The sequence below is a fragment of the Hemiscyllium ocellatum genome, chromosome 37 (assembly GCF_020745735.1).
Source record: "Hemiscyllium ocellatum isolate sHemOce1 chromosome 37, sHemOce1.pat.X.cur, whole genome shotgun sequence".
Classification (NCBI taxonomy): domain Eukaryota; kingdom Metazoa; phylum Chordata; class Chondrichthyes; order Orectolobiformes; family Hemiscylliidae; genus Hemiscyllium; species Hemiscyllium ocellatum.
In genome coordinates, this window is record NC_083437.1 from 26,673,473 (window position 1) to 26,699,449 (window position 25,977).

Below are 25,977 nucleotides of genomic sequence, written 5' to 3' on the forward strand. Positions count from 1 at the left end.
GATAGTTTTGCCTCACAAACCTTAATGGGTTCTTTGAGATGGTGACCAAACTGGTGGATGAGGGTAAAGCAGTTGATGTGGTGTATATGGATCGGTGAGGTGTTTGATAAGGTTCCCCATGGTAGGCTATTGGACAAAATATAGAGGCATGAGATTGAGGGTGATTTAGTGGTTTGGATCAGCAATTAGCTAGCTGAAAGAAGACAGAGGGTGGTGGTTGATGGGAAATGTTCATTCTGGAGTTCAGCTACTAGTGGTGTACCACAAGAATCTGTTTTGGGGCCAGTACTATTTGTCATTTTTATAAATGAGCTGAAAATGTGTTGCTGGAAAAGTGCAGCAGGTCAGACAGCATCCAAGGAGCAGGAGAATCGACGTTTCGGGCATGAGCCCTTCTTCAGGAAGAGCTCATGCCTGAAACGTTTCCTGAAGAAGGGCTCATGCCCGAAACGTCGATTCTCCTGCTTCTTGGATGCTGCCTGACCTGCTGCGCTTTTCCAGCAACACATTTTCAGCTCTGATCTCCAGCATCTGCAGTCCTCACTTTCTCCTATTTTTATAAATGATCCAGATGAGGGCATAGAAGGATGGGTCAGTAAATTTGTGGATGACACTAAGGTCGATGGAGTTGTGGATAGTGTTGAAGGGTGTTGCAGGTTACAGAGAGACATAGATAAGCTGCAGAGGTGGGCTGAGAGTGGCAAATGGACTTTAATGCAGAAAAGTGTGAGGTGATTCATTTTGGCAGGAGCAAAAGGAATACAGAGTACTGGGCTAATGGTAAGATTCTTGGTAGTGTAGATGAGCAGAGAGATCTCGCTGTCCATGTACACAGATCCCTCAAAGTTGCCATCGAGGTTGGTAGGGCTGTTAAGAAGGCATATGGCATGTTGGCTTTTCTTGGTAGAGGGATTGCATTTTGGAGCTACAAGGTCATGCTGAAGCTGTATAAAACTCTGGTGCGGCCGCACTGGGAGTACTGCGTACACTGGTCACTGCATTATAGGAAGGATGTGAAAGCTTTGGTAAGGGTTCAGAAGAGATTTACTCAGGTATTGCCTGGTATGAAGGGAAGGTCTTATGAGGAAAGGCCGAGGAACTTGAGGCTGTTTTCTTTAGAGAGAAGAATTTGAGTGGTGACTTAATTAATACATATAAGTTAATCAAAGGGTAGGTAGGGTGGACAATGAGAGCCTTTTCCTCAGGTGGTGATGGCTAGCACAAGAGGACATAGCTCTTAAGTTGAGGGATGATGGATATAGGACAGATGTCAGAGGTAATTTCTTTACTCAGAGTAGTAGGGGGATGGAACATACTGCCTACAAAAGTAGTAGACTCGCCAACTTTAAGGGTATTTGAATGATCATTGGATAAACATATGGATAATAATGGAATAGCGTGGGATAGATAGGCTTCTGATTGGTTCCACAGTTCGGTGCAATATTGAGGGCCGGGGGGCCTGTACTGTGCTGTAGTGTTCTATGTTCAATGTTCTATGAAAGTGACAATTTCATCCATAAGGTCAGGGTCTGGGTTGGGGACGGGGATCTTGTTACTGAGGACTATAAGGTGGTGAGGCAGAAGTGGGGGGCCAAGAAGAGGAAAAGTTATCAGGTGGTTGATGGCCTTTCGCAACCTTCTTTAAATTTATCAAAACACTGGAGCATGTAATAAGTTTCCCAAGAGGGGTCGCCGTATCCACTCTCAATGTCTGTCCTCCAATAGTCAATCTTTTCCAATTTAAAGGAGTCTCCATAAGGCCAGTTGCTGTGGGACCACCCATATAGGTCGGAAGTGAAAGAAATAATATCCACTGTCACCTGTCTCCTTCCAAACAATATTGGCCAGTGACCCTGGTGGCACAAGGGGGTCACCTACTTTTGCATTGAATGTATTTACTGTGGGGCTTCTGCATTTTCTTAAAGGGGAAAAATGGACATGGGCTGTCCTTCTTGGTGCGACATGGATTACCTGTCCTCAGGGCCGGTCCGTCTTTCTGATGTTTAGAGGTCATTGACCCCATCATCACTTCCTCAGTTCTGAAGCGCGGATCTGCAATCTGTGGAGAAATAAATAACAAACACACAGACAAAGTCTAGATTAGAGTGGTGCTGGAAAAGCACAACAGGTCAGGCAGCATCCGAAGAGTAAGAAAATCGACGTTTCAGGCAAAAGCCTTTCATCATGAAAACGTCGATGTTCTTGCTCCTCGGATGCTGCCTGGTCTGCCGTGCTTTTCCAGCACCACACTTTTGACTTTATTTATTTATGCACAGGACATACTGTGGCCAGCCTGTTCTGAGTCAGTGCTCAATTGAGGAGAATCTAGTGTGGTTACATTTTTTTTCTCAATTGAGGAGATTCTAATCTCCAATTTTTATTTTCTCTTTTCTGAGATTCTAATCTCCTGGTTAAATCGTTTTTGTTTTGACCAGGTCCCATCCCCAAGTCACCTTTTTATTTACTGTGGCCAGGCTGCTCGGAGTCAGTCCTCAACTGAACAGAATCTAATCTGGTTACGTATTTTTCTCAACTGAGGAGATTCTAATCTTTTTTTTCTTCTTTTCTGAGTTCCTAATCTCCTGGTTTATATATATGTTTGGCCAGGTCCCATCGCCAAGTCACTCTTTATAAACCTGCTCGGAGTCAGTCCTCAACTAAGAAGATTCTAATCTCCTGTTTTTTATTTTTCTTTTCTGAGATTCTAATCTCCTAGCTATATATTTCTTTTCTTTTTTTTGTTAGTATACATTAACTTTGTGGCCAGCAGCGTAGGAATCAGTCCTCAACTGAGAAGATTCTAATGTCCTTATCATATTCTTCATGTAAAAAAAACCTAATCTTCTGGTCTTTTTTTTAAGAAAAAAGGAAGGCAATGTCTTCAGTTGAGAGAACTTTTCCCCACAGTATACCGACTGTGGTCAGCCAGTTCAGAGTCAGTCCCCTCAACAAAGGAGATTCTAAATCTCCAGGTTCTATATTTTTTCTTTTTTCCTTTTCTGAAGAGATTCTAATCTCCCGACTTCTTAAAATAAAAATCCCCCACACTGCTGCCAAACAGCAGTAATGCTTATTTCTCCCCATTACCTATGTTGTGTGCATGTAACTGTAGGACACTGTGAAGTAACACCGAATGCAGAGAACTTTATTTGTATTCTACCAGCAGGAAGAAAAGTCACCCGAGTGGCCAGTAAGAAGCAGCGCCTTTCTCTTATCTCCTGGTTATATTTATTTTAAAGAAGTGATGCATTGGGCCTATGGAAACCTCCCTTGCTTCACTCCATTTCTCATATCTTTCCTGCCTCAGTTCTCCGCATGTCCAACTCCCACTCAGAATGCCTAAAGTGCAATCTAGTTTGGTTGAGTACAAAGCAGAAGAATCTGCCTAACTGAACTAACTGCACATAGTCTGGTGCCCCATGCCGAAGTCACCTTTTATTTGCCAATGCACAGTACACTCTCTGTGGCCAGTCAGCTCAGAGTCAGTCCTCAACTGAGAAAATTCTAATCTCCTGGTTTTTAAAAATTTTATTAAACAGTACAAAATACAGTTAACAATAAATAGAATGCAGCAGTTCACAAAAATACCACTATATATAGGGGAAAGGGCAGCATAGCCAAATCCCAAACCCCACCATTCAGAGAGATGAGGACATTCATCCCCATTCACTTCCATTCATCACAAAAGATAACAGTAACAAACAGACAAGACAGTGCAATCAAAGGAGGAACAGTGCATAGAACACAGACCCAATATAGCTATAAAAAAAGACACCTGAAACCTGTCTGTATCACATACTGATCAGACCATCCTTGACTAGCCTTCCTGCAGGACAGTCGTCAGCCTTCTGGTCTCCGGCCACCTTGCATACTGACTGAACCTCCCCATACCTGCTTTCTTCCAGGCTGGTCGTCGACCACCCAGCTCCCAGTCGCCCCACGTACTGACCGGACGACCCCGGGCCGCTTTCCTACGAGCTTGTTGTTGGCATTCCAGTCTCCGGCCGCCCTGCGTACTGACTGACCCTCCTAGCCCGCTTTTCTCTGGCACGGGCGTCAGCCACTGGCTCCCGGTCACCTCGCATACTAACCAAACCACCCCTGACATGCTTTCCTACAGTTGGGCTGTCGGCCGTCCAGCACTCAGCTGCCCTGCATACTGACTGACCCTTTCTCCTGGCCAGAGTTCCTATGTAACGGCCATCGGCTGTCTGGCTCCCAACCTCCCTGCGCACTGACCGGTCCTTCCCCGGTCAGCCTTCCTACGGGCTGCTGTCGGACTCCTGGCTCAGCTTCCCCACATACTGCCCGGCCGGCCCTATTCTGACTTTCCTGTGAGGACGCTATCAGTTGCCAGGCTCTGCCCATCCCACGTACAGACAGGCTCCTCCTGGACAACTTTTCTTCAGGCCAGTCATCAACCTTGCTGCCTCCAGCCAGCCTGCATACTGGCTGCCCCTTCTCTGACCAGCTTTCCTAAGGGCATGCTGTCAGCTGCCTAGCCCCCAACTATCCTGCGTAGTAACAGAAAACCCCCAGTCCGCTTTCCTCCTGGCCAGTCATTGACCCTCCAACTCCTGGTTGCCCCAAGTATTGTGTAGCCTGCTGATGTCCGCACTCAAACACAATTATTTACAAGACCCACATACATTAGCAGAATTCACAAAATCCCCACAATACAGTTACCCTCCCAAAGGCAGAGTCCATGCCCAAAGGCTGTTAATTTCCCCGCCCATATTCAGGTGTTCAGTCTCTTTAGAAGGCTGGCCCATCCACAGTGAACCAGGCCCGCTCTAAGGAACACAGTACATTGTGAAGCTGCAGTTAACTCACTGGGGTTTGGTGCACTCCCAAAGGCAGAGTCCACAGCACACATGCAGGTGTTCAATCTCCACAGAAGCCTGGTGCATCCAAAGGACCAGGCCCACTCACAGGAACACAGTACATTGTAATGGTGCAGTTAACTCACTGGGGTTTGGTCCCTTCCAGGATGCAGAGTCCACTCCAGGATGCAGCAATTGCTCACCTCCTAGCATATACACAGGTGTTCAGTCCTTTTAGAGTTCTAGTAACTATAAAGAGCCAAACAACGTAAAAAAAAGACCAGCTCATCTGGAAAGATGTACTTTCTCACAAGGGTTCAGTCCAAACACCAAAAAAGTGAAAGCACATTCCAAAGAAAAAAGGAGTGCAAGGGCTAAGCCCTGGCACAAAATCAGCACAGTCCTTTTTTCAAAGTAAAAGGGAAAAGAGCAATGTGCAGTCTGTAACCAGCTAGTGAAACAACAGTTCCCTAATGAGAACTGAGTTATTCCTGAAAAACAGGCAATTTGGAAATTAGTTTTCAATAATAAAGGAATACCATTCCCAGTAGAGGGCTCTCTATGCAGGAGTCCTCCCCCTTTCAGGGGTCTGGGGTGGAGGGTGCTGCATGCAGATGGTGGTGGTTTATGGACTCCCAGCCCAACTGCTTGCTTCTTCTGTGGTGCTGTGGAGTCCGTGGACCATGAATATATGGGGTGTAGACATTTTCACTTACTTTTTAACTTTTCTGGAGAACCTTCTCCTCTGCTTTTGGCTGCACTTCAGTCCCACGCTCATGATGTTTAGGCACTTTTTTGATCGCCCAGCATTGCCTTTTGATGAGAAGGGTATTGCTCGTCACTGGCCACTTGGGTATTTCCTTTCTTCTTGGTGGTGGAAAATGAATAAAGATTTACACACCTCACTGGACTGATCTGGAGAGAACAGAGCCATGTAATTGGAGTGAATTTGGGCCCTGACACCCTCCAGATCTGAGGCAAGGGCCCTGTCGTCAGCCAGCAGCACAAGGAGCTCCTAACGGCTGTCACACCTTTTTTCCATCGAGTAGAAAAAGGAGGAGCCACGGTCCAGGTCCTGGAGGAGCTGAATCCACGACCTCATGTACACGCTCTGGGACCCGATAAGCTGCAGGTCCCGGAATGCGGCCTTCTTCTCTTTATACACTCCCTACAGGGCCGTGTCCACATCGGGCTGACCGAGATGAGACACCAAGTCAAGCACCTCCTTCTCCAACCCCCCCGATCCTTGATTTCCACCTCTTCGTCGGTCCCGCACATACTCCTGACAGAAAACACGTGAGCCTTGCACACATCCCACCATAGCCTCAGGGAATGGAAGCTTCTCTGCTTCCTTCTCCAGCCGGCCCAGGACCGACGAAATGAGTCCTGGAACCTCTCGTCCTCCAGCAGTAGGTCATTAAAGTGCCAGTACTAGGACCTGGGCCAGGCACTGAACTGAAGGACTTCCGCCCACAGCGGGTGATAATCAGTGCACGACACCTGCCGCATGGAGGCTGCTGGAAAACAGGAGGCATGCACCCACGAAACGTACAGGTGGTCGATTCTGGACGCTCAGACTCCAGGCCTTACGAAGGTGAAGTCGATGGAGATTCCGCCAGATGTTCACCAGGTCGAGGGACTTAACCAAGTCCCCCAACCTCCTCCCCGACACCAAACCAGACCGGCCACCACCACGGTGCCTGTCCTTGAGGATGCAGTTAAAATCTCCCCCGAGGACAACACACTGGTTCTCATTGATGGAAGCAAGATGAGCGGACACTTCTCCGTAGACTTCTCTCGGTCTGACTACGGGAGTGAAGACATTCACAGAGTGAAGCACCACGCCCCCCAGCCGAACCATCAGGTGAAGCAAACGACTTGGCACAGGCTCCCTGACCCCCAAGATCTCCAGCTGAAAATGCGGGGCCAACCAGATAGCCACCCCGCCAGATCTGCAGATGAGGTGACTCAAGTAGACCCCCCCCTCGCCACTCCAGGAGTCAGGTGGCTTCATCTCCCGGGGTAGTATGGGTTTCTTGCAGGAAGCGCACCTCATACTTCCCATCTCGAAGGGCCAAGAAGGTCTGGAATCTGCGCTATGACTCCCTGCTGCCGTTGATGTTGAGGCTGGCTATAGTTATCTTCATGTCAGCAGTATTGTGCAACCACCACCAGTACAGTTAAAAACTCTATACATTTACTGGGAGGACATGTGAGAGGCTCAGAAATTCCCTCACCCTCAGCAGGAGTGCACTCAGGAAGTTCCTGATGCGCGTTTGCTTGTTGGTGTCCAACCCAGGTGCTTGGTGTGCGGCCAGAGCTGACCAGTATACCAGCTTAAAGGAGCTCGACTGGTCGAATGCTAGTTGGGCTCTATCCTGGCGACTTCGTGTTTCCTCAACAAATTCTCGAAGTTCTCCGAGGGGGGTGAGGGGGAGCTCGGTGGGGGCACAGCTGAGAGTCAAAGATGTTTCTGGCAGATGGACACCGCATCATCCCCAGTATCCACCACTGAATCCTCCTCCAGGAAGTCGCTCTCATAGTGAGAGTGTCCGGCACACTGATCTCACCCATCCAGCAACCCCACCCCAGGTCACCGATGGTAACCTCCTCAGTGCACCCCTTCCCGGAGTGCTCAGAGTTTGGGTCATTGAGTGGCAGAGGCTCGGGCCCCATTCCTCTCCCAACACCCGGCTCCTCAGGGAGAAAGTCCTCCCCCGGGGCCAAGGTGCCTGAAAAAACAGTCTAGGAGGGCAGAGTGAGGATAAGACCTTCCTCCTCTCCCCCACTCAATGACCCAGCAGTATCAAAAATGTAACAGCTCGCACCATGGCCCATGTTGGCTTGTAGTTCATCCCCCAGAGGTTGATGGAACAAGGGCAGCAGATGGACTTACTGTAGCCCCCAGGGGTTCAGGCAGATGAGGCCATGGTACAGGACAGGCAAGAGACACCATGGGCTCATCCCCTGAGGAGGGAGAGCACTGCTGGTGTGCCACCGGGAAGCCTCTCCACTCCAGGGGTGACACCGCTTTCCCAGGGAGGCAGAGGGTACTTTATGGGCCCCCCTCCCCCCTTTGGTGATCATGGGGCCTGAAGCTCCTCCCCCCCAACCTCTCCAGGAACACTATTGACTGGGGGAAAGCAGAGGGCACGGCAAGGGCTGGGAGAGTCAGTTATGTCACTATCTATCCTGGCCTTGGGATGTCAGGTGATGGGTGGGGCAGAACAGGTCTGAGCCGGGCTTTGGCTGGGTGGGGCAGGGCTCCGGATCCTCAGGGTCAGGTGTTGTGGTGTGGGCATCAGCCACACGTTTCCCAGGACTTGTCACTGTGGGGCAGGAGTTAATCACAAGGCTATGGGCATAGATTCCCTGGGATTGATGCCACAGGGTGGGGTTCAGGGACTACAGATATTCTGGTGCGGGGGTCAATGGGGTAAAGTACAGGCACAGGATCGAAGGGGTGCAGATCAGGATTTCCACACCAGGGCAACATTGGCATAACCACAGTAATTTTTGTACCGCTGTGGGGCAGGGTGAGAGTCCAATCCTGAGTGGGGGTGACATAGGGTTCTATCTGTGCAGCGAGTCTTTCTCCATGCCTTCTGTCCGGTGGGATGCTCACCACCCACCTTGCCAGAGGCTGAGGTACCAGTAGCCCCTGGCTTAACCCCTGCTGACAGGGCTTGTGGTGTTGCCCTCGAGGAGAAGGAGTGGGTGCGGCAGCGCCACCTGTGGCTGCTGGTGTGGGTTGGACAGCCTTTTGGGTGGGGCAGTTCTTTCTTACGTGTCCCACCTTGTTGCACAAGTGGTAGCGCATGCAGTCCGGAAGATGCGGTAGGCCGTGCCCTTGGAGGAGGGTAAATGAGCCCTCAGTGACCTCCTCCTGGGCCAGGCAGATAAACACCTGACATCAGAAGGAGTACATGTGTCTGAGGGTGGAGTCCTTCAGACCCAGCAAGAGCGGTTCGACACCTGACCAGATCTCCCCTAGTGTTTCGAGATGGGGGAGAAGGAGCTCACCGGAAATGAAGGGCAGTGCATTGAAAATCATGACCCTCTGGGCTGTGACCTCTAAAGGGTCAACAGGTAGGAATGTCCTGCCCATGAGCCCCAACTGCACAACCAGGTGGACTGCCTCAGTCTGAAGTAAGAAAATAGCCTTCCCATACATTCAGGCTGCAGCGACAATGGCTAATGAGCCAATCACGCTAGCCACGGCCCTATGGTGGCATAGTGACTCAGTAGTTAGCACTGCTGCCTCACAGCACCAGGGACCTGGGTTCAATTCCTGCCTCGGGTAACTGTCTGCGTGGGATTCCTCCGGGTGCTCTGGTTTCCTCCCACAATCCAAAGATGTGCAGGTTAGGTGAACTGGCCATGCTAAACTGCCCATCGTGTTAGTTGGGGTAAATATAGAGTAGAGCAATGGGTCTGGGTGGTTACTCTTTGGAGGGTCAGTGTGGACTTGTTGGGCCTGAGGGCCTGTTTCCATACCGTAGGGAATCTGATCTAATCTAATGTATGCCTTGATGGTCACGTTCGGGTGCAGGTACACCTTAACCTCCAGGTATTTATTCAGGTGCCTGAAGGGGGGGGGAAGGTGTCAAGGTTGTAGCTGGGGCTGGAGTAGCCGTGCCTAAGGCAGCAGCTCCCCCAGCATAGGTTCAGCTGGGACATGCGATCAAGGGGCTCGCCATGTTGTGCTGCTGGCTGGTATATTGCAGCAGTAGTGGATGCAGACCCCATGCAACAGTAACAGTCTTAAGTCCAGGGTGGGGCCTAGGCAGCAGCAGTGGAGACAGGCCCCAGGTGTGGTTGGGGTCCTTGTAGCACCAGCTGGCTCAGGCAACAGCAGCAGTGCTGAGGTGTAGGCAAGCCTCAGACTGCAGTCGTGTTCGGGGTAGCTGCTTGTACAGCGGAGCACAGCTCAAAAATAAGGGAAACAAAAAACAATAAATAAACCAAAAGAACAAATGCCTTCCCTAAACAAGAGGAAATAAAAAGGAAACTCTCCTCCTCCAAAACACAGGAACCAACTATAGCAGGAACACACTGATTATGGCACCAGCCAGGGCAGAGTCAGTCCCCTAAATTGAGGAGATTCTAAATCTGCTGGTTGTATATTTTTTAAAATATGTAGTAGTACTTATTTTTCCCCAGCATCCATGCAGTGTGTGTGCAGGTGTAGGACACAGTGAAGAACACCAGGTGTTTAAATCTTTATTTGTATTCCACCATCAGGAAGAAAACACCTAAGTGGGCAGTGACAAGCAGCACCCTTCTCAAAAGGGGGATCAAAAAAGATGAAGGGGAGGGCAGGGATTAAAAGAGTCAGAGGGAGAAATAAAACACTCCATTCCCTGTGGTGTCCACCTCTCTCTGAGTGTTTCAGACACGGAGAATGTGCAAACTCCATATAAATCAGACAGTCACCCGAGGCTGGAATTGAACCCAGGCCCCTGGCGCTATGAGGCAGCAGTGCTAATCACTAAGCCACTTGTGCCACCACATCCTTTTTTTTAATTTTATTGAACAATACAAAGTTTACAAAACAATTAATGTTAACAGCTGTGTACAAAGTAACAGCAATTTACAAGGGAGAGGAGCAGCAAAGCCAGACCCCAAATCCTACCATTCAACCAGTTTTCAGGGAAATGAGGACAAACCTCAAACCCCAGTTTCAGTCATCACATAAGAGTAACAATGACAAATACGTATGAGACAGTCCAATTACATTAAAAAAGTACATTTTAACAAGTACATAAAATACAGATCCCCAGAAACCCACCTATCTCTCCCACCTTCTAGCCATTCTAAGGCAGCCTGCCCTATGCCCTTTCTGGCTCTCAGTCCATCCCATTCCCCTTTTGGCTCTTGGTCTGCCCTGACACACCTTCTGGCTACCTCTAGAACAGCTGTAGGTCTTCCCCAATCCCCCAGGATGACAACGAGCAGGACGGCATACCCACCTAGCTTCCCTAACTGCCCTTCACACCTTCTGGCCACCTCCAGGATAGCCTGCCCCAATACTTGCCTGCAGTGACAGCACTAAGGACAGCCTACCCACCTTCTGGCTCAGTCTGCCTCTATATGCTAACTGGCTCTTGCCCACATGCCATTCAGCATGTGGACTGCCATGACGCACCTTCCGGCCACCGCTAGGACAGCCCATGCCTTTTCCTAGGATTATAGCGTGCAGGGTAGCCCACAAGCTTTCTGGATCTTGGCCTGCCCCAATGCACCTTCTGGCTCTCAGCTGCTCCGCCACACCTTCCGATCACCTCTAGGGCTGCCCGTCCCGATTACCCCTTCTTCAGACGACAGCGCTCAGAATGGCCTATCTACCTTCCGGCTCTCTGGGTGACCCAGCATGGGGATGGTCTACCCACCCTCCGCCTTTCAGAGCAGCCTACCCACCCACCAACTCTCGTGGTGACAGCTTTTAGGATGACCTCTGAGCCTCCCAGATCACAGAGAGGTCTGCCAGACCCGAGACACAAGGCAGTGCAGGTGATAACCCCATTGTCAGAAATAGAGTCCACTCCAAACTGCAGTCCATTGCTAAAAAAAAAGTCCACAACCGAGGGCAGAGTCCACTCCTGAAGGCAGCAAATGCACATACCACAGGTGTTCAGTCTCCATAGAGAACCAGATCCACTCACAGGAACACAGTATATTGTAAAGGTGCAGTTAACTCACAGGAGTTTGGTCTACTCCCAAACTCCAGGATGCAAGTGCTCACCTCCCAAACTCCAGGATGCAAGTGCTCACCTCCCAGCAACACACACACACACACACACACACACGTGTTCAATCTTTACAGAGGTCTTGTCCTAGGGCCAAACCTACCCACAGGAATAACTCATCTGGAAGGATGTATTTTCTCAAAAGTCCAAACACCAAAGAAGAGTAAAGACACACAAAAACAAAACAAAGAAATCTAGAGTGTAAGGGCTAAGCTCTTTCACAAAATCAACACTGTCCTTTTCTCAAAGGCCAAAACCAGCCAGTGAAACAACAATCCCCTAATGAGAACTGAGTTACACCTGAAACACATTGACTGTATGAAGCAAACAATTTAGAAATCAGTTCTCAATGAAAAGGAATACTAGTTAACAAGCTGGCTTAATAATTCAGCCAGTTCAGGAATCAGTTTCCTCCAAAATGCAGAAAGCAACAACAGCCAGTAACACACCAACTGTGGCCCAGTCAGCACAGAATCAGTCCCCTAAGTGCAAACTCCACATGGACAGTTGCTTGAGGGTGGAATGGAATCTGGGTCACTGGCACTATGAGGCAACAGTGCTAACCACTAAGCCACCATATCTCCGTTATATTTATATATATATTTTCTTTTCAAACGCACTTTTCTTTTCTAACAACTCCTATTTTTTTTTCTTACCCCCGCACTACTGCCTAACTGCGATACTGCTTATTTTTTCCCAAGCGTCCATGGTGTGTGTGTGTGTGCAGGTGTGAGATCCAGTGAAGAACAACAAGTGTACAAATCTTTATTCAATTTCCATCACCAGAAAGAAAAGAAACACCAGAGTGGCCAATGACAAGCAATGGCCTTCTCAGAGAGCAATGCTGCATGATCCAAAAACTAAAGGGAAGAGCAGGGATTATATCAAAATAGAGTTGGAAGGGGAAATAAAACACTCCGTTCCCTACAGGGCTCACCTCTCCAGATACAGGGTAAATGTGCAAACTCCACACAGTCACCCAAGGCTAGAATCAAACCCAGGCCCCTGCTGAAGTAGCAGTGCTAACCACTGAGCCACCATGCTACCCATCACCTAGCTATATTTTTTATATATTGATCAGTCTGGGCTTTCCTGGTTCGGGCCATTTCCCTGGGCCAATCAAGAAACTCAGTCAACAAGGTTCACCTGGTTCTAAACACGACAGAGTGTTTCTGAATAAACAGAGAATGTAACATGTGACAGATATCGGCCACAGAGATTTCAGTCATCCTTTCCATACTCACCAGTGAGAGAAAACTCACTGAGAAGGGTCTCTCTACCCTGTACACACCGACACACACACATTATAATCAGCCTCTCTTCCACCACAAGTAAACACACACACTGTAATCAGCTTGTTACGCATCCCTATACAAACAATGAATTCAGCCTCTCCCACCCCACAGAATAGAATCGTGCCCTAGCCAGAAGGGATGTAGAGGTGGGCTGGATGGGTGGGATAGTGGCTTGCTGGGGTCTGTATTGTATGCATTGTTTTTATGTAATTGGACTGTCTTTAATGTACAAATATCATTGTTATTGTTTTGTAATGATTGAAACTGAGGTTTGAGGTTTGTCCTCATTTCCCTGAAAACTGGTTGAATGGTAGGGTTTGGGGCCTATCTTTGCTATTCCTCTCCCTTGTAAAATTGCTGTTTCTCTGTGTACAGCTGTTAATGCTAATTATTTTGTCAACTGTGTATTGTTTAATAAAATAAATAAAAAAATCAATGCCCTCTTCTGAGATGAGTTTGGAGACTGGAGACATCTAATGAAGCAGTTAGGTATTTGGGGTCACTGCCTTCTTTCCACCTCTACCTCAGTTAAGTTCAGACCAGGAAGGCTCATGGACAGATTCTCCACCCCATCACCATTTGAGGCTCCTCATTTAAGGGCTCCATCTTTATGCCATGAGTATTCAATGACAGGTGGGACAATCACCATGTTGGAATTCTATAAAGATAACCCTGATATATTGCTCAAGCACCTCCATGGTGGTAAGATGGGGATCCTTGTTAAAAGGCACAGTATCTGATTGAGAGATCCAGCATCAGGTTATGGATGGAGGGGGGATAGCTACAGAAAGCCACACTATTACCCTGGTTACTGACTACCCACTCTTCTGGGATCCCATTCTGCCGTTAATCAGCTGTGGCCTGGGTCCTCGTGATCAAGCCCTCTCCTTAGAGGGTTTGCCAGCAGCTTCCACTGGCCCCATCAATGCTAATTACAGTGCAGAGCTGCCAGATTCTGACTGGTGGCAGCTTTTGGAACAGGCTTCCATCCACATGGTCCTTGATTACTGGCAAAGCTGACGATGGTCACTTCACTGCCTATTTTTTTTGGAAAGCCTGCTGCAATGTAAGGGTCTTGCTGATGCTCAAGCTAGCAGACAAAACCCCCATCCCTTCAATTAAATACAACACATTTATTGAAAGCAGCCCCTCAACACACAATATATTTACTCCTCCTTATGCTCACACATACACACTGTAACCATCCACTGTCCGTCTTATACATATTGGGCTAGGTTTTATGGCTGCAAATTGTGTGGACATTCTCTGTGCATGTAAAATAGATTGTGATAATATTGGGTCAGCACAAAATGTCAATGCTTATATCTAAAATTGTGAAAGGAGATTGGATGTGTAAGAAGTAAGGAGGGGTTAAGACAGGTAAACTGGTAGCTATGATTAACTTCCTGTGCAGGGAATAACTTTATCACACACAATCTCCTGGTCTAGACTCCCAACTCAGCATAAAGGCCTACTTTGTGTCATTAATTGGCTGCCTCCCACCAGGCAGTTGCCTGGGAGTCTGACACTGCATTTGCCACACAGTGGGTGGGGGTGGGAACAGATCACTCACTTTCCATTCTGCTTCTCTCACACTGCCAAAGACCACAAAATCCAACCAATGCTGCAATCAATAACTTTGCTTCTATCAAAGGATCAGAAGTTGAAATATTCACTGATGATTGCACAATGTTCAGCAACGTTCATGATTCCTCAAAAACTGAAGCAATCTCTGTCCATAAGCAGGTAAAAATAAGGACTGCAGATGCTGGAAATCAGAGTCTAGATTAGAGTGGTATTGGAAAAGCACAGCAGGTCAGGCAGCATCCGAGGTGCAGGAAAATTGACATTTTGGGCAAAAGCCCTTCATCAGGAAGAGAGGCAGGGTGGCTGCAGAGTGGAATGATAAATGAGAGGGGGTGGGGGTGGGGAGAAAGTAGCATAGAGTACAATAGGTGAATGGGGATGGGGATGGAGGTGATAGGTTAGAGAGGAGGTGGGGGAAGGTAGCAAAGAGTACAATGGGTGAATAGGGGTGGGAATGAAGGTGATAGGTCTGAGAGGAGGGTGGAGTGGATAGGTGGAAAGGAAGATAGGCAGGTAGGACAGGTCATGAGGGCGGTGCTGAGCTGGAAGGTTGGAGCTGGGGTGAGGTGGGGGAAGGGGAAATGAGGAAACTGGTGAAGTCCACACTGATGCCATGGGGTTGAAGTGTCCCGAGGCGGAAGATGAGGCGTTCTTCCTCCACGTGTCGGCTGGTGAGGGAGCGGCGGTGGAGGAGGTGCAGGATCTGCATGTCCTTAGCAGAGTGGGATGGGGAGTTGAAATGTTGGGTCCCAGGGTGGTGGGGTTGATTGGTGCGGGTGTCCTGGAGATGTCCCCTAAAGCACTCTGCCAGGAGGCGTCCAGTCTCCCCAATGTAGAGGAGACTGCATCGAGTCTCCATCCCCATTCACCTATTGTACTCTTTGCTACCTTCCCCCAACCTTCCTCTCTGACCTATCACCTCCATCCCCACCCCCATTCACCTATTGTACTCTATGCTACTTTCTCCCCACCCCACCCCCTCGCTCATTTATCTCTCCATTCTGCAGACACCCTGCCTCTATTCCTGATGAAGGTCTTTTGCCCAAAACTTCGATTTTCCTGCTCTTCGGATGCTGCCTGACCTGCTCTATCCATAAGCAGCAAGACCTGGTCACCATCCAAATTTGGGCTGATAAGCCACTATTTAAGAAAGGTGGTACGGAAAAACCAGGGAGCTATAGACCGGTGAGCCTGACATCAGTGGTGGGAGTTGTTGGACAGGATCCTGACGGGCAGGATGTACATGTATTTGGAAAGGCAAGGACTGATTAGGGATAGTCAACATGACTTTGTGCACGGGAAATTGTGTTATACGATCTTGATTGAGTTTTTTTAAAAAAGTAACAAAGAGGATTGATGAGGATAGAACTTCAGTATGAACTTCAGTAAGGCGTTCGACAAGGGTCCTCAAGGTAGACTGGTTAGCAAGGTTAGATCACATGGAATACAAGGAGAACTAATCATTTGGATACAGAAGTGGCTCAAAGAAAATAGAGGGTAGTGGTGGAGGGTTGTTTTTCAGACTGGAAGCCTGTAACCAGCGGTGTGCCACCAGGAATGGTGACGGGTTCACTGCTTTTCATCATTTATATAAATGATTTGGATTTGAACAGAGGATGTATGATTAGTAAGTTTGCAGGTGACACCAAAATTGTTGGTATAGTGGATAATGAAGAAGGTTACCTCAGAGTACAACAGGACCTTGATCAAGTGGGCCAATGGGCTGAAGATTGGCAGATGAAGTTTAATCTAGATAAATGTGAGATGTTGCGTTTGGAAAGGCAAAACAGGGCAGGACTTATACACTGAATGGTAAGGTCCTGGGGGACGTTGCTGAACACAGAGACCTTGGAGTGCAGGTTCATAGCTCCTTGAAAGTGGAGACCCAGCTACATGTGATAGTGAAGAAGGGCATTTGGTGTTTAGGGCAGCATGGTGACTCAGTGGTTAGTGCTACTGTCTCACAGCACCAGGGATCTGGGTTCAATTCCAGCCTCAGGCAACTGTCTGTGTGGTGTTTGCACATTCTCCCAATGTCTTTGTGGATTTCCTCTGTGTGCTCAGGTTTCCTCCAATAGTCCAAAGATGGGCATGTTAGGTGGATTGGCTATGCTAAATTGCCTGTAGTGATTAGGGATGTGCAGGTTAAGTGAATTAGCCATGAGAAGTGCAGGGTTATGGAAATAGGGTGGGGGAGGAGGTGAGTCTAGGTGGGATGCTCTTCGAACAGTTGGTGTGAACTTGTTGGGTTGAATAGCCTGTTTCTACACTGTAGGGATTCAATGATTATTGGTCAGTGCATTGAGTATAGGAGTTGGGAGGTTATGTAGCCCCTGTACAGGACATTGGTTTGGCCAATGTTTGAATACTGCATGCAGCTCTGGTCTCACTGCTATAGAAGGATGCTATGAAACTTGAAAGGGTTCTGAAAATATTTACAAGGATGTTGCCAGGGTTGGAGGGTTTGATCTGTAGGGAGAGGCTGAATAGGATGGGGTTATTTCCCTTGAGCATCAGAGGCTGAGGGGTGACCTTATAGAGTTTATAAAATCATGAGGGGCATGGACAGGGTTAATAGCCAAGGTCTTTCCCGAGGGTGGGGATGTCCAAAACTAGAGGGCATAGGTTTAAGGTAAGAGGAGAAAGATTTAAAAGAGATCTAAAGGGCAAATATTTCACACAGGGGTGGTGTGTATATGGAATGAGCTGCCAGAGAAAATTTAAAAGGCATCTGGATGGGTATCTGAATAGGAAGCGTCTAGAGGGATATGGGCAAAATGCTGACAAATGGGACTAGATTAATTTAGGATATCTGGCCGACAAGGACGAGTTGGACTAAAAGGTCTGAATCCATGCTATAACGCTCTATGAGTCTATGAATCTAAGTGGCAAGTAACATTCACACGACGTATAGGCAATGATCATCTTCAAACAGAGAATCCAGCCATTGTTCCTTGACACTCAATAACATTACCATTGTTGAATCACTGAGTACAGGTAACCTGGGGTTTTCTATTGGTCATAAACTTTATGCATCAGTTAGATAAATGCCATGGCTACTAGAGCAGGTCAGAGGCTAGGAATTGTGCAATGAGTAACTCACCTCCTGACTCCCCACAGCCTATTCACCATCCACGAGGCACAAGTCAGGATTGTGATGAAATACTCTGCATTTGCCTGAATGAATGTAGCTCAAAGAATACTTATTAAGCTTGCTTGATTGGCACCCCATCCACCACTTTCAACATTCACTCCCTTCACTACTGAACTGGCATCATTTCCAAAATATATGACAACACCCACCGCTATCAAATTTCCCTCCAAGCCACACACCTCCTTAATTGGAACTACATCACTGTTTCATTGCTGTCACTGGGTCAAAATTGTGAAAATCCCTTCCTAACAGCACTGTGGTGACCCTATACCCAAGGACTGCAGCAATTCAAGAAGATAGCTCACCACCACATTCTCCATGGAAACTTAAGAATGGACAACAAATGCTGGCCTAGCTTGTGACATCCATATCCATGACCAAATTTAAAAGAAATTGACCTCACCTCCACAAATATCACATTACACATACTGTAATCACGTCATCAGCACACATGGAGTAATCAACAATTCATTCCCACTATGCACACAGCGCAGCCAATGCTAGTAGCACTGCAGATAACATTTTTAAATGGTCTTAAGAAGAAGAAAAATATCCTGAGCTGAGAGATTGCAATGTCACACACCACCTGGGTCTTGGTGCCACAGTGAGAGGTAGTCCTGAGGAATTGAAGGTTGTGACCACAATTACTGTTACTGTGAGCCCAGTTGGAATCATGAACCACATTTTTGAAACCATCGCTCTAGTTAAAAGGTTGTCGCTTAAAATTCTGGATCAAAGACTTCTGCGCAAAAGCTCCATTGCAGTACAGAGGGAGTGCCATAATGTCCGAGATGCTGTTCTGTCACTAGGATAAAATGGCAAATCAAGGCCTTGACTGCTCTCACTGCCGGATACAAAAATTCCATGGCACTATTTCAAAGAAGAGCTGAGGAGTTATCTCTGGTGCCTCCAATACTTACCCCTCAACAAACATCACAAGCCAATATTCCTATCACTATTACCAATTGAAGGAACTTACCATACACAAATTGGCTGCTACATTTCCTACATTACAAAATGACTACACTTCAAAATCATCTCACAGGCTGTAAAATATTTTGGACCATATGTGGTCATGAAACAGGCTATATAAATGTTAGTTTGTGGAGAGGGCAATGGAAAAATTCACCTATTTGCCTCTCTGAACTATAGAACATAGAACAATACAACGCAGAACAGGCCCTTCGGCCCTCGATGTTGTGCCGAACTGTGAACTAATCTAAGCCCATCTCCCTACATTATCCCATCATCATCCATGTGTTTATCCAAGTATTGTTTAAATCTCCCTAATATAGCTGAGTTAACTACATTGGCAGGTAGGGCATTCCATGCCCTTATCAGTCTCTTGAGTAAAGAAGCTGCCTCTGACATCTGTCTTAAATCTATCACCCCTCAATTGTAGCTATGCCCCCTTGAACAAGCCAACGTTATCATCCTAGGAAAAACACTTACACTGTCTACCTATCTAATCCTCTGATCATCTTGTAAGTCTTTTATCAAATCCCCTCTTAGCCTTCTTCTTTCCAATGAGAATAAACACAAATCTCTCAGCCTTTCCTCATAAGACCTTCCCTCTAAATCAGGCAACATACTGGTAAATCTCCTCTGCCCCTTTTCCAAAGTTTCCACATCCTTTCTGTAAGGGGTGACCAGAACTGTACACAATATTCCAAGTGTGGCTGCACTAGTGTTTTGTATAGTTGCAGCATGATATTGCGGCTCTGGAACGCAATCCCTCTACCAACAAAACCTAACACACTGTATGCTTTCTTAACAGCATTATGAACCTGGGTGGCAACTTTCAGGGATTTATGTACATGATCTCCAAGATCCCCCTGCACATTCATACTACCAAGAATCTTTCCATTGACCCAGTATTCTGCTTTCCCAAAGTGAATCACTTCACATTTATCTGCATTGAACTCCATTTGCCGCCTCTCAGCCCCATTCTGCAGTTTATCCAAGTCCCCCTGCAACCTGCAACATTCTTCGACACTGTCCACTACTCCACTGACTTTAGTGTCATCTGCAAATTTACTAATCCATCCACCTATGCCTGCGCCTAAGTCATTTATAAAAGTGACAAACAGCAGTGGTCCCAAAACAGATCCTTTTGGCACAGCACTAGTAACTGGACTTCAGGCTGAATATTTTTCATCAACTATCAATCGTTGCCTTCTTAAAGAAAGCCAGTTTCTAATCCAAACTGCTAAATCACCCTCAATCCCATGCCTCTGCATTTTCTCCAACAGCCTACAACGTGGAAACTTATCAAAGGCTTTACTGAAATCCATGTATACCACAAAGGTGAGGTGATGTGTGATGTGGTAAAAGACCTGGGAGAGACAAACTAAAAATCATTTAACTAAATTAAAGAAATAATAAATTTACTTAAATTAAGGCATTGCTTTTAAAACATTGGTTGGATTGGGAGGTATTTTTAGATTGAGTCTGTGAGTGGATTCTGTGTGAATAGTTCAGCATAAACCACATCCCGCAAGATCCAATGAGAGTAAGGAAGCTCTAAAATAACTATCTTAGTTTCCCGTAGGAGCAGCTGCCCCACGATCTGTGCCCATATTGATGGGCCCAGGAGTGCAAACCTGCAGCTGTGTGACACAATGACTCAGGCTGTTCATCTATTCAGCATTGATTCTCCTTTAGAATTCTGACATAGAAGGTACTTCTATGAGTGGAACGTCACCATGATCCCAGATCTTTAATTATTCTATCTGATCAATCTACTCAGTTCATGCTGTATATTATATTCCAACAATAAAGGCAAATTCTAAACTGTTAGGCATCCTGGGACAATGAGAGGGATGTGCATAGTCAGTTGGCAATGCAAACTGCCAAGCATCAATGCCCTAAAGAACACACAGCTCACAGACCTTTTATGTAAGTGGAAGCGCATTCTGTTACCCAGCAACGCAAAGTGATCAAGGAGAATCTGTTTACCAACAGAATTCAGCCAGATAGTTTGAGTTGGATATGTGCTACTGGGAAGTGATAACAAAGGAATAATCTGTAAGACAGAGGAATGTAGTGGAGACAACAAGAATGAAGGGTAAGAAAGAAGTAAAGAAGGACTAAGGGGTTCAAAGAGGATGTTACATGAAGAGACAGAAAAGGTTAGAATGGGATTAATGGATTGTAAAATTTGGTGTGGTATTGGTTAGACAGTGATTTCATTCTTTAGAGTCAACACCTTGCCCCGTTCATTATAAGTCATCAAAGGAGCAATGAATTGACAAGCAGCTTGTGACCTGTTAGTGGACCAGTGGCAGCAACTATTCACTCTAACCAGCAAACCATACCACCATTCTAATCTGCTCCTTTCCCAATGCCCCTTATCTCACTTAACCAGACCTGAGATGGCAGACAGATCCTACTTATCCTCCCTGGATGCTGCAGTTGGTAAAATCTGTCCATGATGTGGTCCTGAGCTACACAGCTGAAGATGGAGAAATATTTTCTGACCTGTTAATGTAATGGCTGGAGAGACAAACTGATCTGCAACTAACCATCAATTCCAGTGAGAGTGACCACCTTCAGAAAACCTGAACCCCAGTGACAGTCAGCACCATCAGGGAGTAAATAAGGGATTAATATTATTGAAGGGTGGTTAAGAAGGCATTTAGAATATTTGTCTTCATTCCTTTGACCTTTGAGTACAGGAGTTGGGATGTCTTGTCAAGGTTGTCCAGGATGTTAGTGAGGCCTATCCTGGACGACAGTGTGCATTTCTGGTTGCCCTGCTAACAGGTAGGCTTTTATCAACTTGGAGAGGGTTTAGAGAAGATTTCCTGGAATGTTACTAGGAATGAAGCATTTCAGTTATAGAACATAGAACAATACAGCACAGAACAGGCCCTTTGGCCCACGATGTTGTGCCGAACATTTGTCCTTGCTTAAGCACCTATCCATGTACCTATCCAATTGCTGCTTAAAGGTCACCAATGATTTTGTCTCTGCCACAGGCAGCGCATTCCATACCCCCACCACTCTCTGGGTAAAGAACCTACCTTTGACATCCCCCATACCTTCCACCCTTCACCTTAAATTTATGTCCCCTTCAAACACTCTGTTGTACCGGGGAAAAAGTCTCTGACTGTCTACTCTATCTATTCCCCTGATCATCTTATAAATCTCTATCAAGTCACCCCTCATCCTTCACCATTCCAATGAGAAAAGGCCTCCCACTCTCAACCTATCCTTGTACAACCTATTCTCCATTCCAGGCAACTTCCTGGTAAATCTCCTCTGCACCCACTCCAAAGCTTCCACATCTTTCCTAAAGTGAGGCGACCAGAACTGCACACAGTACTCCAAATGTGGCCTTACCAAGGTCCTGTACAGCTACAACATCACCTCACTACTCATGAATTCAATCCCTCTGCTAATGAATGCTAATACACCATAGGCCTTCTTACAAGCTCTATCCACCTGAGTGGCAACTTTCAAAGAGCTATGAACATAGGCCCCAAGATCCCTCTGTTCCTCCACCTGACTAAGAACCCTACCGTTAACCCTGTATTCCGCATTCTTATTTGTCCTGCCAAAATGGACAACCTCACACTTGACAGGGTTGAACTCCATCTGCCACTCCTCAGCCCAGCTCTGCATCATATCTAAGTCTTTTTGCAGCCGACAACAGCCCTCCTCACTATCCACAACTCCACCTATCTTCGTATCCTCTGCAAATTTACTGACCCACCCTTTGACTCCCTCTTCCAAGTCATTAATAAAAATTACAAACAGCAGAGGACCCAGAACTGATCCAGGCGGAACTCCACTTGTAACTGGGCTCCAGGCTAAATATTTACCATCTACCACCACTCTCTGACTTCGACCGGTTAGCCAGTTCTCTATCCAACTGGCCAAATTTCCCACTATCCCATGACTTTCCGCATAAGCCTACCATGGGAAATCTTATCAACTGCCTTACTAAAATCCATGTACACTACAACTACTGCTCTAACCTCATCCAAGTGCTTGGTCACCTCCTCAAAGAATTCAATAAGACTTGTAAGGCAAGACCTACCCCTCACAAATCCGTGCTGGCTGTCCCTAATCAAGCAGTGTCTTTCCAGATACTCATAAATCCTATCCCAGCATATCCAGTATATAAAAATATATTGGATATGCTGGGACTTTTTTCACTGGAGCATAGGAGTTGAGAGGTGACCTTATAGAGTTTTCTAAAATAATGAGGGGTACAGATAAGCTGAAAGACAGGTGTCGTTTCCCGAGGGTGGGGGATTTCAGACTAAGCAGTATATCTTTAAGGCGAGAACTGAAACATTATAAAATGACATGGGGGCAATGTTTTTTTAACAGAAAAAGTGGTTCATGTATAGAATGAACTTCCAAAGGAAGTGGTGGGTGCAGGTACAATCACAACATTTAAAAGACATTTGGATAAGTACATGAATAAAAAATGTTTGGAGGGATGTGGGCCAAGTGCAGGCAGGTCGGACTAGTTTAATTTAGGGTTGGCATGGACTTGTTGGACTGAAAGGTCTGTTTCCGTGCTGTATAACTCTCTCTCTTATAAAAAGAATAATAAAACTTTCTGATGGAATGTAGTTATGCTAAAGACTTGTGCAATTTGGTTGGTTGTTCCATACCTGTTGGTTTTAACCATATCTCAGCTTGTACTAGAGAACAGGAAGAGACAGCGTATCTCTCTAGTTTGCATAGATCAGAGCATTGATTATAGGTATGTGCTAGGTAATCAGTAACTCCTTTTACTACTGAGAATATTTAGAGCAGATGTAATTATCAGTCCATAAATAAGCCTGCTGTGTTTACCTTCAGCCAAACTGAGGTGTTATAAAAGTATCTGGTGCTATCTCAGCCCTGAAATTTGATATCAGCAGAAGGTTCTTGCAGCTGACGTTCATTCTTATCACCAGCAATTTACATTCAGTCAGGAAGGATGTTTTCTTTCTTCAATTTTATTGGTCTCTTGTCCAGCCAAACACAAATTCCTGTTTGGTTTAGGATTCTACCACTGAAAATGTGCTCCTCCCTCACCTGAGGTACTTTGACCAGATATGGATTTCATTCACAATCTCCCCTTCAATGTTTCCTTGATTGATCAGCTTCCCGCGTAAGGCCAAGACAACGTGCTCTGCCATGATATTTGACAGTGGAAAGCCTCATATTCACCTACCAAACCTGTCCTTGCTGAATATCCATACCGACACTTCACAGCAGGAGTCACAGGATCATGATCAGGAGCTGAAAGCTTAGTTGATTGCTTCCTCCCTAGCCCTGGGTTGCTTACACCAATTCAACATGTTTACATTTTCTAATACACTTGTTAACGTATTAAAATATGTGTCAGGACCTGCTGGTCATGTCTTTTTCCGTTTATTTGTGTTAACTATATGATTTCCTCAATTTGGCAAGGTTTATTAAAATACTTGCAACAAAGCTTTTGTGTAAGTTTATATATATTTGCTTGCAATCTGTTCAGTTAGGCCTGATTTTCTGCAATAACTTGGCTGCTCTCAGTCTTCAGCCCCACACTGCATCCAATCTTGTAACTTCCTCAAACTACTGATTCTTGCTCAGGACCGGTCTCACTTACACACCTGGTACCTCAACTGAGTCACCAGAATGAATGCATAAACATATGTAGAGTCAGCAAGCTGCTCAGCTAAAGTAGCTGTCAAATAAGCTGTATCTTGCCTCATTTAACTTCCACATCAGACAGGTGTCAATGCATCAGAGCTGGGGTCCTGGCTAATTTCCCCTCACTCATCCAGTGGTGTTCAGAACAGATTTTGTTCACCCATTGTTGAACCTGCAGCACCTAATCAACACCCAAACAACTCAGATTGTTAACATTGCTTCTTGCCAAGGTCTTCCATTTTATATCTTAATCATTTGGAGATAATCTGTGACACCGACAAGGAAGAGTCTATGTCCAAAATCAATTTAAAGTGGGACAAGTTTGGAACATCCAACTAGCCTGCAGCTGATCCAGACTGTTCAGCCCCTGAAAAAGACATGACCAGCAGGTCCTGACACATATTTTAACACCTTGACATTTTGCATAATGGGAGTGAATCATAAAGCGTTTGATTCATTGAAATTCTATGCAATGGGAGTGAATAGGAAGAGATTTTGTCCATTGTACTTCTGGATTAAATATGAATGGGTTTGGCAATGCAATGGATATAAATGCAATAAGTTTTGATCATTGGGATTCTGCATAATTTGGAGTAAACAAGAAGGGCATAAATCCATTGGGATTCTGGTCAATGGGACCAAGCCAATCAAATGAATTTTGTGAACATTGGCTTTTATTTAAAATTTCCAATCTTTACAGTATGTTACTTCGGATTTTGAATAAGTGCTGTATTGATCGTAAAATTACTCTGGTAATAGATGGATCTTTGGGTTAACAAGTACTCCAAAACTAATTGTTGATTTGGATACTTGGAGACAGTAAGAACTGCAGATGCTGGAAGCCAGAGCCAATAGATATGGAGCTGGAGAAGCACAGCAGGTCAGACAGATCACAGTAGTAGGACAATTAACGTTTCGGGGTCTGATGAAGGGGCTCGGCCTGATACTTTGATTTTCCTACTCTTCTGATGCTGACTGACTGCTGTGCTTCTCCAGCTCTGCACCTATTGACACTGTTGATTTGGATAAATCCAAAATATGTCTAGAAACATCTTTCTCTGAAGGAAAGTGTGGAATATCTTCAAAAAGGCAGCAATATTGTTACCTTTTTGGTTTCAAGTGGAACAATAAGCAAGTTCACATTTTTAAAAAGCTGGTCTCTGGTCCCTCAGTGTGGAATCTTATAGGAGTCCAAGTAGCATGGCTATGACAAGAAGTATGACAAAATCAGATGACAAGTCTGATAAAGAGGTTTATAAAATCATGAGGGACATGGATAGGGTAAATAGAAATGTCTTTTCCTGGGTTGGGGGATTCCAGGACTGGAGGGCATAGGTTTAGGGTGAGAGGGGACAGATTTAAAAGGGACTTAAAGGGGCAACTTTTTCATGCAGACGTTGGTGCATGTATGGAATGAGCTGCCAGAGGAAGTGGTGGAGGCAGGTACAATTACAACATTTAAAGGCACCTGGATGGCTATATGAATAGGAAGTGTTTAGAGAAATACGAGCCAAGTGCTGGCAAATGGGACTAAATTAGTTTAGGATATATGGTTGTCATGGACAGGTTGGACTGAACAGTCTGTTTCAGTGCCATACATCTCGATGACTGTGACTCTAAATGCAGCTCATTGCTTGCTCCTATTGACACCTACATCAGAAACTGGGCACCAATACCTCAGGGCATGCTTTATGGCCACCAGCTACATTCATGGACATTGGATCTGA